We start from the raw sequence: 14,719 nt of genomic DNA, 5'->3' as shown, positions 1-14,719 counted from the left end.
AAGATTGCTTTCTTTTTTTCCCTTGTATCAGCTTACGCTTCATAACGTCTTATGACAAGGGCCATGCGATGAGCGTCGTATTTCGTTATATTCCAAATGGAGTGGAAATAATGGCCAAGTTTACTCAGGGCCCAAAACAGAAGGTTTACATGCATTGGAAAGGTAAGGATGGACCCGTTATTGATTGTCTAGCCACTAATTGTTAAATACTTGCTCAGGTGATTGTCAGAGGACTTTTGACTGTCGTCTTATTCCGCATAAAATTAAAAATGCGACATAGGTTACACGTGCTGATTTGGTGGGGTTGTGATATCACGATATGATAGCGAGCGAATCTCTCTTAACCAGAAAAATTAGGTTGAAGAGGAAAAAAACGTACGCGAGTAAATGCCAACGCATCAATATAAAAAATACGTTCCACTTGAAACTGGAACGACACTGTTGCGTTGCTGGAAATCCCTTTCATTTTATCCAGTATGCATGGCAAAATTTAACTTTGCGGCATGGAATCCTAACTATGAGTATGCTAAATTATTTTTGTAACACATCGTATGGGTAGGCGTTACAAAAATTGATGCATAGAAATTTGTCTCAACCTGACGAGGTACAAAGCTGCATCCCTAAACCGAACAAAGATAACACAACATACGTTTTGGGTAATTAATATTCCGGCAGGCTCTGTGATTTCGGACGAAATTGTCCGGAAGAATCCCGATATCCTAGAAATTTGGCGTGTGTGACGCTGACATGCTATAAATCACGTAGGCATACAGTTGAATGCGACGTACACAACGATATTTTGAAAATCTCTAATTTCACCCGTGGAGCGAGTGAATGTTTGTTTACCACTAAGCGAGTTTGTGTGTGAGTAAAATCGCCTCCGAAACGATACTTGAAGAGCTATTTAACGACTAAAACTTCGCTTATGGCATGGAAAGTGGCTAAGAAAGCGATTTGGAGCGATTTGGACCGGCAGCGATCGAATGAGAGTGAAAAGTCGAGGTAGGAAGTTTTTATATTCCACTGCGTAATTTGAAGTTCTTCGCCTGTAGTCGACCGTGTCGGCTTGAAAATCTCGAAGGTTTGAATTAAAATTGATTTACGGGGCCCCAACAAACATTAATGTACGTCTAGAGCACGTTTTTAGCGACAAACGTAATGCGAGACGAAAAGTAATCAAGGGTAATCGATACCCTACTGCGACCTATGGAATTGCATCATATGAAATATTTTGATTTATTAAAGCCTGAATCATTGGTAATGCAATTCAAGACTTTTTATTGGCTTAGCCATTATGGTATATGAGCCAATATACCATAATCTACAAATATGGTAGCGTGTGCGTCCGGTTAAAATTAAAAGGGTGCTAAAAAATTTAAGATTTGGTAAGATTTGTCTAATATCTTGGGGGCGTATTTAATAAAACAATTATTCCACTCGCGCTTGTTGGATATGAGTTGATTATAGCCAACGAGGCGCGTATCTATCATCTCATATCTAACGCGCGCTCGTGGAATAATTGTTAAATATTTTTTGTAATCCAGGCGCAGATAAGAATTCGTCAAAAATTCACTTTTTATTCTTTCTCTATCACATTTTCAAGACGTTTGGCTAACATGTGGATAAAAAATTCGTGCTATTAATTAATGTGCTAGTCCTGTGCAAATACTTGTAAGTGACTTTTACTTTAAATTTTGCATTATTTTTTCTTTTTCGTCTTTCAATTTATTTTTTCAGGAAAGTCTTTAATTTCAATGGTAAAAGTTTTGTATTCCTGAGGAGCTCATTTTCTAAACTTTAAAATGACATATTTTTGGTGTTATTGCTTGTAAATATTTGTTGAGATAATTATTAATTTAAACACCGAATGTAAACAATATTTGCGTGTTTGCGTGATTCAGCCGTTAACGAGTTAAAAGAATGTAATATACACCTCAAAATTCAACAAAGATATCAACTTTTTACAGGTGCATCATCAACTGAGTTGCAACATTCTTCGGCCTCATCTTCTACAACCACAGCCACATCATCGTCATCATCAAGGCTTTCATCCTCCACATCCAGTGTAACTGTCCTATCAAGCCCCATTCCTTCTATTTTGCATAGCCAGTCATTCACATCCACACGGTCATCCACTTCAACCAGCTCACAATCATTGCCTTTGCCATCTTCCACTAGTAATGAAATCAGCCAACCTGCCATCACCAGACAATTTCCCGACCTACCAATGGCCGTAAGTCTACACTATATACCAAGTTTGCCTTTTGTGCAAGAGCAATTAACATAATTACTCATCACTTATTGTAGTAAGGAAAACAAATACAAGGTAAATAGCACAGACGGTAATTTGGCCCAGATGGCTTGACAATAATAGCACAGTACTGTTTTGGAATTAGTGAAGATTGTTGTAACATGATTAACTAGTTTAATCTCATGTTAACTTATTAACTACACAAAGAGCAGGATTATGAGATGCAACTGGTACAATATTATTTCTGCAACTGACAGAATGTTCCCAAGAGTTAATTCTGTACTTTTCTAAACCTGCAGATTCATTGGATTTTCTATTTGTTTTTGTTTTTGTTTTTATCATTTTCTAGGAGTGTAAATGTGCTGATTCTGAAACATCCAAAATTAGTCCAAAAATCAGCACATTTTATAATAATGTTGCATTAGAAATTGATAAAGCTTCCTGAATCTGTGCAAAATCTATGCTCCAAGCCAAGCCGAGCAAGGTGAGGGCATAAAACTGGCATAAATAATAAGGTATGCCTTCAAGTGTATCTTATGCGGCAAGTTAGTAGTAGTTACAATATTTCTAAAGGATAAAGTGTAATCTTCTTCGCTCTCATTAGCATTTTCGACGATATATTTGAATACGTCCTTATGGTTTTCATGCTTAGAGATAATTATGTGATTCTCCTAATCGAGTAAGTGTTACTGCATTATTTGGTGATGTTGCTTTGGATAAGTTGGTGATCCAGTGGCCTCCCATGTTAAAGGCACCAGTCATGGTTTCCCCCCTTTTGAAAACACTATTTGTCTGAACATACATTTTATTTACAGCATCAGAATAAGTTGAGGGTGATTGTAAGTTTCTTATGTAGCTTGAAGTCATATCCAAATTTCCTGTCATAGATTCGCCAGCCCTAGACACTTTGGTATCAGCATAATCTTTAGTAGCTGCATCATTGTTACTAGTTGGTGCTGCCAATCCAGTAATTTTATTGTTTGACTTAGCTAATGCTCCTGTCATGGTGTCACCGGTTTTTGAAACTTTGCCCTGTAAACCTGCAGTGGTATGTGTTCGACTATGGGAGTCTACGTTTAAGCTTTAGTAGCAGCATTCTGGTTACCGGTAGGATCTGCTACACTGGTAATCCTTTTATTATTAGTTATTAGTTATTTGCCTCTCTGTCTTTCATAATATATCTGGCATCACAATGGCACAAAGGGCACTGAGGTAACAGTATAGCAGCCTCTTGCAGTTATTACATGCAGTAGCCCAAAGTGTTATACCTATAAATAAGTGCCTTATTGCCCAACTTTGTAATGTATTAGTCTGCACTACAAAAGATTCAATGGATTTTATAAACAAAAAATTTACAACAAACATGAGATAGCGTCACAATTTAAAAGTCCTTTTGGATAAAATTTCTAAAATAATTATCATCCACTTTGTACTTAAAAACATTACCATAATGTATAAATATATGAGTGAAATAAATATGAAAAAGATGATACAAGATTCGATTAGAGATCTGGCTGAAGTAGATGAATGCATTAGAGAACTTTACTATAGAGGGATGTGGTATCAATTACCTGATAGTATCTCATATATGATGATGATCTAGTAAAGTAAGACAATGTCAACTACAGCTTCAATTGATTTCCTCTTATTTATCAATTTTTAAAAATGAGTGGGAAAAATATAAAGGATACTGGTGAAAGTTTGCAATTGATATAGAAAATTTAGAGTGGGAAATCATTCTACGAGTTGAGATTTTAGAAAAAGAATTAGAAGATGAAATAAAGGAAAAGACACAACAAGATCCGCACAGTGAAGACTGTTTAGATAGATTTATAAGCATGAACAGATTTTGTGCCAGTTTTATGCTGTCACCTTGCTCCACTTGGCTTGAAGTATAGGTTTTGCACCAATTAGGGAACTTTACAATTTTCTAATGCAACATTTTTATAAAATGTGCTGATTTTGTGTGGATTCATTTTGGATGCGTCAGAATCAGCATAGTTACACTAGTTTTTCTTCACACTCAACTTCTCTTTGCGATACAGAAAGCTAGTTCCATTGAAAAGTAACAATTTCAATGTAATAAATGACTTCATAGTCCTTAGTCTTAATCAGTATGCTTTTGTTACAACAAGGTGAAACAAGACATTACCTGGAGCACTTGGCTTCTCAAGATCACCAATCAGGTGAGGCTTTTTTGGTTTTCTGTGTGAGAGCACAGTACATTGACAAATAAATTTTGGTTCTCTTATCTTGTGTGCATGAATGTAGACCGGGTGTCATTTAGCTTTCCTACATTGTTTCTGCCGCTGAAATTTTGACGCCAGGAAGCAGGATTGGTGTGGTGATGAGAGCAATTGTGTGTATCAATGTTACCTTGTTTTGATTCTAGAAATAGAAAGTGTGTGTGGCTTGCTTTGGTTGATTCTCCGTAAGGCCTCGAGATGTTTTCCTATTGTATCCCAGTCTTATTGCAGTGTACCATTATCCTTACACAGTTTCCTGAATGTTGTATTATAACCTATGGGCTCTATTTTCTCTTGTTGCACCAATAGGAATCCTTTCATCAAACATTATTTTGATCATATGTAAATGGAATTTGCACACTACAAATATTAAACTATTATTATCAATGTTATTATTATTATTATTATTAATCATTCTCTTTGTTATAGCTATTTCCTCGAGAACCAGTTCCAGTGATGACAATGATGGTAAGATGTGTCACTTCCTCCCTTGTTTAAGTAGATTGTATATCATGTTCATCATTTCTATTTCAATTAAATTGCATAGAATGGTAGAATTGATTCAACTATGTTTATTTCTGCATTGTACAACAATGAAGTGCTCACCTTGTAGGCAAGAGAAAATATGTGGGTCACGACTCATATAACCTTTCACACCAATATTACATCTTGCAGATGGTGACTTTGTGCAAAGTGTATTTGCAGATGATGTAATTGAGATAGATCCTCTGTTACCCAATTGTAAGTCAAAATGAAATTTCTAAACATTATGCTGGAAAAAGTATAGTTCCTAGTGTCTTTCCATTCAATTTCAGTTCCTATCATAGCAGAAACAACAGTTGTATCTAATATACTGGAGGCCACAACTAAAGGTGAATTTCTCATGCACTGATTTTACTTGCAAGATGAATAAGACAATGTGGGAATAGAAAAGTTAAGGAAAGTGAATTTCAGGGTAAAACTTGTTGTTATTTATATATATAACTGCAGATAGTACTGTTTCAGCCTTCTGGGCCTCATCAGTGCAATGCTGTTAGTAGGATGGAGGAGAACCAAAGTGGTCACCCCAAACGATCCCACACTTGACTGTGTATCGTGTAAGCCATGCCAGAGTGCTCAAACTAGAAAAGTATATATGCAACATAACTCCTAGCAATCACTGTCTTTGAAGGAGGAATTTATTATCATTTCACTAAGCATAAGCATTATGTGCATCAGTTGGTATTTTGGTAATTGTGAAGAAGAGCTCCCCAAAAAACCTGTCGGCCGACTGTCGGCCGACTGTCGGCCGACAGTTGACCGACAGGCGGCCGACAGTCTACCCACAGGTTAAGAAAAAAGAAAAATTGTGTAAAAAACGAACAGTTAACGTGACATAACAATCCGTAATGGTGATGTATGACTCGACAGACTTCACCTACTTACCGATCGACGGCAAAGTTGGTAGTATGTAAAGAAACGTTTCTTCCAAAATGTTATCAGATGCGTATAGGATATATCACTTGCGTAATTTACAACACACCAGACAATCTAAGAATCGCATAGGAAGATAATTTAATCGAAAACTCGGCCAAAAACTCTGAAAACCATAAGCTACGTATCAATACAAACACTTTCGTTCCAATCGCCCAACAATGCAACGCGGCCTCTTATGGTATGTTAAGTATGTATGTATGTATTTGTTGCTAGCATCGTAATCTATCTTGCAGGTTTGGGATGAATTGCTATTTCCAATTTCAAGTTTAATAAATGATACAACTGTTTAAACCCATATGCTTTTGTAACGGCAAACTTAGAATCCCTAACATTGTGTGATCGTTTCACGGACAAGCTACCGACAAGGTACCGACAGGTTACCGACACATTACCAACAGTCGGCCGACTGTCGGCCGACTGGCGGCCGACAGGTAGCCTATATTTCAGGCAAAACCTGTCGGCCGACAGACGACCGACTGTCGGCCGACAGTTGGTCGTCTGTCGGCCGACAGTCGGCCGACAGTCGGCCGACAGTCGGCCGACAGTTGGTCGTCTGTCGGCCGACTGTCGGCCGACAGGTTTTTTGGGGAGCTCTTCTTCACAATTACCGATATAGTTATCAATACGAATGTTCCTTCTGTCACCAAGAAGCTAAACAAAAAGGCATTTATTCGACAAAATATATCGCCAAAAAGCCACCTCTGAGCGATCAAGGATACGATAGTAAAAGGCATACACAGCGATGCTGTAAGCACATCGGCCATCGCTAATGTCGCCAATAAGATGTTTATGGCTGATCGCATAGCAGGTTTTTGATAAACGATGTAGCAAACGATCGAATTTCCCAATATACTGACCAAACACATCAAAATAAACAGCAAACCAAAAGCTACCACACATGCTGTTGAAAATGGCATGAGACTCGACGAGACTCGACTTGAACCTGTGGAACTGGTTGCACTCGGGTGTTCACTTCCACTCGTTAACAACACATTACTGCTCGCGTTGTGTATATTTTCTGTGTTGTTCAACATTACCTGTCAACGGCAGGTTTTCTGTTTTAACGGCAGTAATCTCTTAGGTTCCCACTCGATAAAAAATCGCCGCTTTGGCAGCGTAGAGATTCGCGTGAGAATACGGACCACACAGGTTACTATCTGAGCTCGGCGTTCAATATCTCGATGGAAAGTCAAATTAAAAATACCAGATCGTTGGTCCTTTGTAACTTGATGTTTTTTTTTTCCGCTTATTTAGCTACTGTCAATGGAAGCTAAGTTGCAAACTTGTACCGCGTAATTCTGATATCATTTCAAATAAAACCATGGCTACAGTCCGCAATTTAAAGATCTCCCGTTTAAATGAGGAGACAGCAGATGTTCAGTTGTATCGTTAGAGGATCACCGCTGTCGCCAACGGAAAAATTAACGTTCAGTGTCCTTCCATCTTATGAGCGAAATTCTACCTCGTCAAAGCTTCTGAGTGCAGTGCAGCTTTTTCTTGACGTGTTTCCATTCAAACGAAAGTAACTAAATTGAATTTCGTGCACATGTACGTACGGTTACAATATTCACGTCCTTCTTGAAAGCGATTGGAACCTTCTTTTCCTGGACTAATTCTTCATCGGGTAAGGCAAACTGTTCAAGGACCATCTATGGAAGTGATAGCCAATGCATATGTTCCTGCACAAAATTAAAAGGTGTGCATTCAGCTCATCCTTGCAATGTTATTATATTACAGGATTCAAAGGCACACCATTTTATGGTAGCGGAATAAAGGGTAAATGCATCGGTATAAATTTGTTCCAGTACAAAAGTGTTACTTCTTCAATAAACATGGACTATTGTGTCAATCAAAGCTTTAAAGGGAACCTCCACTAAAACAAGAATATAACTGTAAAATATGCAACATAATGTTTACAATCAAAAGTGTTAGATCTTTTTCCAATGGAACAGTTTGTATCTGTGTCAATCATTCAAACTGGCAGTGCACGGGAAATTTGAAAACCAAGAAAAACGTTTTGGAAGTTTGTCTCTCTTGTATAGAAATGCTTCCATTGGAAAAAGATAAAAAAATTTTGATGGAAAACACTACATTCAATACTTTACAGTTATATTCTTATTTTAGTGGAGGTTCCCTCACTAAAGGATAATTAAGGCAGCCATGGAAACAGCTTGTTGTGATTGGCCACTGATAGTGACAGCCTTGGGATGTTTTCTGGCTGAAAACCTCCAATTTTGAACGTGGTGATTTTGCAATCATTAATGGCAAGGAATTATGCAATTAACTTTAGCAATCTTACATGCAGTAAGTCCACATTAATCTCAATAGGTGGAGTGGTGGAGGAGGACTTCTCTTGGTTCGGATTGGGAGGTGCGTATGTCATTTCAAATTGAATGATTGATAAACAACTCTTATTTTTATTGTGACCCCATGTTATATGACCAAAAAACCAAGGGTAGATGGAAAACTTCTGACTTTTTATCAAAGGCAATACCAATGTGGCCTGTGAACAGAAAAAGGAATACAACTATTCAGTGTTTAAAGTGATTTGGAAAAGAATAATGAGAAAATTGTAAATGAAATTGAAGTCAGCATTACAGGATGTCCCCAACCCTCCTCAAACTCTTCAAAGAAAAGTAAGGTGTAGTTGACAGATTACTGGTGAGAACCCAGGTCAGCATAACTAAATTCAACTTCCTTGATATCAAAATAATAGTCTGCCTCCTATTACAGGGTCATCAAGCAGAGTGTGTAGGGAGGATGAGGTTGTAAAATGCCAACAACTACTTCAGATGGGAGGTGAAAATACAGCAATGTTGCCCTTTTTGATCCACCACTTTGAGGAGGTATAAAGTCCTAGCATAAACTTGCAAGAACAGTGCATATTTCTTGAAAATGTGCATTTCATTACAGCTATATGCATGAAGAAGAGATACCGTACTCAGCATGATGATGATAAAAGAACAAGGGGCAGATGTGTTGGCTCAGCAATTTTATGTGCTCAATGATGCCAAGTGTAAAGCATTTGAGTAATATTCAATCATAAGGATTTGGTTTTTTTTCAAGGCAGAACCATGTTCCCAAATGCTGCATGAATTTTATGAACCGGAATAGAGAATTAAATATATGTAACTTGAACGTAATGTGCATTTCATTTCTATAGAAAACAAAGAATGATTTTATTGTTTTGTATCTTCAGTTATGTTGGCAAGCACGTGAAGAAAATAAAGGAATGATTGTTGTCCTTGTTAATTCAAGACAGAGGGGTGTTGCCCAGAGAGGAGCCATGTTGAGGTACAATTAGCAATTATTCTTTGAAATCAAGGTAAATATTCCCTAAAGCCACAATTCACTGAGATGTTTTAGGATAAATGCTTGAAGTGATCTCGACAATAACTAATATGGAAAATATTAGAAGATATTTGTAAAATTTCTGCTTCTGAAACTTAAGCAAAACACGAGTTTACCCCCCCCCCACCATTTTGTTTTTCACATTATCCTTTTGCTCAGAGGTGTATGTTGTTGAATAGCCAGAGATAGCAAACCAATCAGATTGCCTGAAATGCCAAGATGACTGAGTGTGTTTATACACTAATTTGTGATAACATAATGGAAAAAGACTACTATATATGGAAGCCTGAAGGGAAATAAATAGTTCAAGTAAAAAGGCGGTTACTGACTGTAATAGTCAAAAGCAGTTCATCTAAGTATGCATTAATATGGAGTGCTGCACCAATATGTACAAAATGAATTGTCTCACCATCTTGACTGACCTTAGAATACCCACAAAGTACTGTTATTTTACTTTGAAATACTCCCTTGAACCCATGTAAAATATAATACTTCATTTTATTGAAGGATACTACACAAAATGGAATGTGGACACGGGAAGAATTGGCTATTTTGGGTAACTGAGACCTGGTCCAGCGAGGGAAGAAAAGGTATGCGAGAACCCATCCCTTAGAGCTACATTCAGTTTTGTTGCACCAGTCATATGTGCCTTGAAATTCAAAAAGGTAGCATCTGAATCAGAAGTTTTGCAAATTAGACACAATGCCTCTCCCTTGGCGAGCACAAAACGGCTTTGTGTGGAAGAGCCATTAAAACCATAATGATATGATTCAGTAAAATAGGGGGGGGGGGGTGAGGAGGGAGGGACACAAATGATGTTACACAGAGCTTGATAATGAAAGAAAGCAATGTCCAGTAGTTTGACCTCTGGTTAAAATAATCTTCAAGGGCCAAATAATAATTGTAGTGATATCAGTGCATCGTACTGGTAATGTTTGAAGTAAATGGGAGTAAGAAATATTGTTGGCAAAGTATGATAAATCGTGGCACCCCCATGATTGGGGGAAAGCCCAGATCAAAATTGGTTTGATGATGACAATAATCACAACCCACAAATTGCTTGGTCTTCAACCTGATCATGGAATGAATTTTCAAACACTGCCTCCTACTACCAAATATTTAAAGGAGATCATGTCTGCAATGAAAAAAGCAAGTGTCATTTTTCCTTATTTTCAGTTTTTCATGCATATGGTGGTGATCAGAGAAAAGACCGGATTCTATTTCTTGTACCATCCACAGGCAGGAATGCCACCTTGTTAGGCGAAATTGCAGGTATGGCAGAGTTAGCATAATAATGTGTATATTACACCAAAACCACTTTCTGACTGGAAGCAATGAAGAATTAAGACCATTCGTTCCAAAAAGCTAACAATAGTTTGGGGAGAGAGAAAGAGCTTATTTTCCCACAAGTGAAGCGTTATCTAGGGGCACTGAACATAATTTAAAAAAATTTATGTATACTTTTAGATACAGAAACAGATACACATGATGACATTTTAGGAAACATAATCGAAAGGGCAGCTTTGCATATTAGGGAGGAGGGTCAACAAAGGTAAGTAAGTAAGTATAACTTTATTTAAACACGAAACATTGATGAGCAAAAGGATGCTCGTTACAAAAATGTACGTGTATACTAATATAATTAGAAACCATAATATGATAAATGAATAAATAATTTGAGAAAATATATATATAAAAAGAAAAATAAATAAAAATTTGAAACTAGTATAATCAGCTGTACCAGAGGCATGCTTCATTAAGTAATCAGTGTAACAATCAGTGCATTAATTATAGTATGGTGGAGGTGTCTAACAAAAAACAAAACTCAAATAACACTGCTGCCAGTAGATATAAATGGGTTTATGCTGTGGAGCCACAAAAACCACCCTTGCACTGTATTTGCTAAGCTACATAAAGTGTGATGCTTCTCTAATACATCATTGCTTTAAGAGTATAGCTTTAAAGTGCATTGTTTTGTATATCATGACTAGTGCTCATAGTAGTGGTGATTATTTTGACACGCAGAGAACAGTATGCCAAGTGGAGACAAGAAAGAAAAGATCAAGAGGAGGAACTGGAAAATGAGGTGAGTTTCATCACCTAAAACAAGGAACAAGCATGGTATTTAGAATTATCATCGTTGAAGAAAAATGAAAAACTTAATAGAAAAATTAAAATAACGAAAAATAAAAATAGTAAGTAGTAGATATAATGTGAGGAAAAGAAGGCAAACACAAGCGATGAAAGGAATACAATTAATAGTACATATTTGAAATCCCATCCCATGTACATACAGGTTACAAGACTTTTCACACCCCAAAGAAAAACAACAATCGTACTGCATCCTTTTTCTTAACATTGTGGACTAAATTAAAGGATAGAATGAAGAACACAATTGATGGTTACTACATTGATTTCTCTATTTTTATACAAATAAGGAAAGCAAGAGAATTGCGGATATCTGAGGAACCACAGTCAGGTCGGCAAATAAAGGTGGTAGACCTAGAGGGAAAACAATGGATGCGAAAATTCAAGGAAACAGCATGCTTCCAGGTAAATTTTTGGTAATGACATAATAGAAGAGTTGTCAATTGACCTCTATGTTAATAGCCACAAAATTTTATCCTTGACAGGAAGTGTATGACTGGTTGGGAAGTTCCAAAACAATTCCATTGTATTTCAACCTTCAAAGGGGCAACAATGTCCTTAAGCACTGTGACCAGCTGCAGGGTGATGAGGTTCTTCACATTTGTGAATGGGTTAGTGTTCTGTAGGAGCCAAGGCTACATCAATTAAAGTGCAATGAAAAATCAGAAATCACAGTCTGTATAAGAAAATAAATTCCTTGGAAAATAATCTTAGAATGACACATTTGAGGATATTTCTGTCAAAATAATATGGAAAATTTAAAGATATACAAGGCTAAAATTTATGGCAAGTAAGGTTTTCAGTTTTATTAAATAATATTTTTTATGCTCCAATCAAGGAAAACAAAAAAAGAGAAGAAAAGGAATCAAGTGATAAGGTATGGAAGAAATGGTGAACATTGCGTGGCACAGCCATTTTCCTATTGTATATAGTTACTGAAGGCCGGAGCCAAGATGCTGAAAGCCACATTAGCACTAATCACCGTTAACTACCATGGCAATGCCGTGGTTTTGGTCCCAGCCCAGTTGACCAAAGGTTAGCGATAATCAAGCATCAAACAACACGGCCTGCTAAGGTCTTCTGTTTCCGTCCATAATGGTAAGGGAGAATCTTAGGCTCTACTTTCTCTGAGACAAAAGTTTATTAGGGAAACAACATTTAAGCACACTTCGGTTCCTAATTGAGCCAGGTCCTTTGTGTCCATGCTCTTCGTGAGCGAGGATCTTTGCCTCCAGGTTCTTAGGCACGTAACATTTAAGCACATGTCGGTTCCTAATTGAGCCAGGTCCTCTGTGTCCATGCTCTTCGTGAGCGAGGATCTTTGCCTCCAGGTTCTTAGGCACATAACATTTTAGCACATGTCGGTTCCTAATTGAGCCAGGTCCTTTGTGTCCATGCTCTTCGTGAGCGAGGATCTTTGCCTCCAGGTTCTTAGGCACATAACATTTTAGCACATGTCGGTTCCTAATTGAGCCAGGTCCTCTGTGTCCATGCTCTTCGTGAGCGAGGATCTTTGCCTCCAGGTTCTTAGGCACATAACATTTTAGCACCTGTAGGTTCCTAATTGAGCCAGGTCCTCTGTGTCCATGCTCTTCGTGAGCGAGGATCTTTGCCTCCAGGTTCTTAGGCACATAACATTTTAGCACATGTCGGTTCCTAATTGAGCCAGGTCCTCTGTGTCCATGTTCTTCGTGAGCGAGGATCTTTGCCTCCAGGTTCTTAGGCACATAACATTTTAGCACATGTCGGTTCCTAATTGAGCCAGGTCCTCTGTGTCCATGCTCTTTGTGAGCGAGGATCTTTGCCTCCAGGTTCTTAGGCACATAATAATTCAGCACACATATCGACATACATATTGGCATACATATTATTAACATACATTTTAGCATACACATTCACATACATCTTAGCATACAAAGCAAGACCATTGCTACATTTCTTGGGCTTAAGAAATAAAAAAGAAAGTAAATCATTTCTCATATACTGACTCATGGGTTAAGGAAATATATTTTTAAGAAAGAAACTCTTGAGTAAAGCTGCTATTCAAGACTAATTGAATGAACCCTTAAAGCAACTAAACTTAACTTAACAAAACACCAGTGATATTTGGCACAATTTTCCCAAAATTCATTAGTCTAGTATGAGATAAATTCGAAAGTTCATGGCTAAGGCATTGGTCGGCAAAATAAAGGGAGGTATGCAACCCAGGTCGCCTGGGTAGCATACCTCCCGTCTCCTTTCTTTATTTCTTGCAGGTTAGCTTTAGAGGGAATAAGCCAGATTTAGTAGAAGATCTCTCCAAAACCGTTGAAGGTATGTAGAGAAACTTCTCTTCTGTCAATTTTTAAGGATTGCCAGCCTAATCCAATTGCCGTGATTCAGAGCAATTCCTGAAGGCCTAATCTATGAACCAGCCCTTGACATTAAAAAATCCTGCCATAATGTACCATAAAGCTACTTTTGCAAAGGCTGCATTTTGAGCTAAATAATTTTAAAAATCATTGGTATTATAATAATGATAATAATTTTTGTTATTATTTTTTCATCCCATTTGACATGCTTAAGAAACTACATCTTCTTTACTTCCAGATTTCACAAGCAATGAATTGGATGGAGACCACCCAAAAAAAAGGAAAAGAAAGGACAACAGAAACAGAAAAGAAAGAAGACAAAAAAGAAAGAAAGAACATGAATAATAGAAGTTAATATGAAACGTATCGTAATTAAACCTGAATTCTGTAATCTCTGCGTTTCAACCTGTTATAGTTAAAAAAAGTTATTAAAAACATGGATTCACATTAAAAAAATGTCTCTCTCCGGTTTAAGGCATCATATTCATGTTTCATTGAAAGTTTAAAAGTACCCCACAGAATAAACTACAAGTTTATCATTGTCAATGAAATTGAGTCTATGAGCTGCACAAGATGAGCGTTATTTAAAGTAAACCTCCCTTTCTGGCTACAATAAAATGGCTATGCATCCGAGGTAATATTGTTTACAATAATAGAGGTTTGAAATATTCTAAAAGCAAGCGTTCATAAGTATCAAGAATTGAGAACTTCAGTGACGTTTTATGATTACCGTCTACTTAAATCAGATACAAGCAGCTCTCCTAAAATCGTTTCCTGAAAGGGTTTATAGTATAAGGAATGAAATGGAGAACTTCTGCGAGATTATATGATTACCGTGTAATTGGGTCAGACATAAGAAGCTCACGTAACAGCCATTCTGAAGTTACAATTTCTTC

The 14,719-nt window shown here is 37.2% G+C and overlaps 1 pseudogene across 1 annotated transcript in view; it reads left to right on the top strand.

Annotated features, from left to right (window-relative positions):
- LOC111332518 (uncharacterized) overlaps positions 1 to 14,364 on the top strand; it is a 14,824-nt pseudogene extending 460 nt beyond the window's left edge. The window contains exons 2-20 of the transcript XR_015991009.1: positions 32 to 162; positions 1,968 to 2,233; positions 4,387 to 4,437; positions 4,927 to 4,965; positions 5,173 to 5,238; positions 5,313 to 5,369; positions 7,711 to 7,749; positions 8,302 to 8,343; positions 8,707 to 8,819; positions 9,173 to 9,267; positions 9,832 to 9,914; positions 10,501 to 10,596; positions 10,792 to 10,876; positions 11,350 to 11,410; positions 11,758 to 11,877; positions 11,958 to 12,083; positions 12,311 to 12,349; positions 13,728 to 13,785; positions 14,062 to 14,364. The product of XR_015991009.1 is annotated as an uncharacterized LOC111332518 (transcript). The remainder of the gene's footprint in view (positions 1 to 31; positions 163 to 1,967; positions 2,234 to 4,386; positions 4,438 to 4,926; positions 4,966 to 5,172; positions 5,239 to 5,312; positions 5,370 to 7,710; positions 7,750 to 8,301; positions 8,344 to 8,706; positions 8,820 to 9,172; positions 9,268 to 9,831; positions 9,915 to 10,500; positions 10,597 to 10,791; positions 10,877 to 11,349; positions 11,411 to 11,757; positions 11,878 to 11,957; positions 12,084 to 12,310; positions 12,350 to 13,727; positions 13,786 to 14,061) is intronic.
- Positions 14,365 to 14,719: the final 355 nt, after the last annotated feature.

Source organism: Stylophora pistillata, chromosome 8 (genome assembly GCF_964205215.1).
Source record: "Stylophora pistillata chromosome 8, jaStyPist1.2, whole genome shotgun sequence".
NCBI classification, from domain to species: Eukaryota; Metazoa; Cnidaria; class Anthozoa; order Scleractinia; family Pocilloporidae; genus Stylophora; species Stylophora pistillata.
This window is presented reverse-complemented; position numbering and strand designations above follow the sequence as displayed.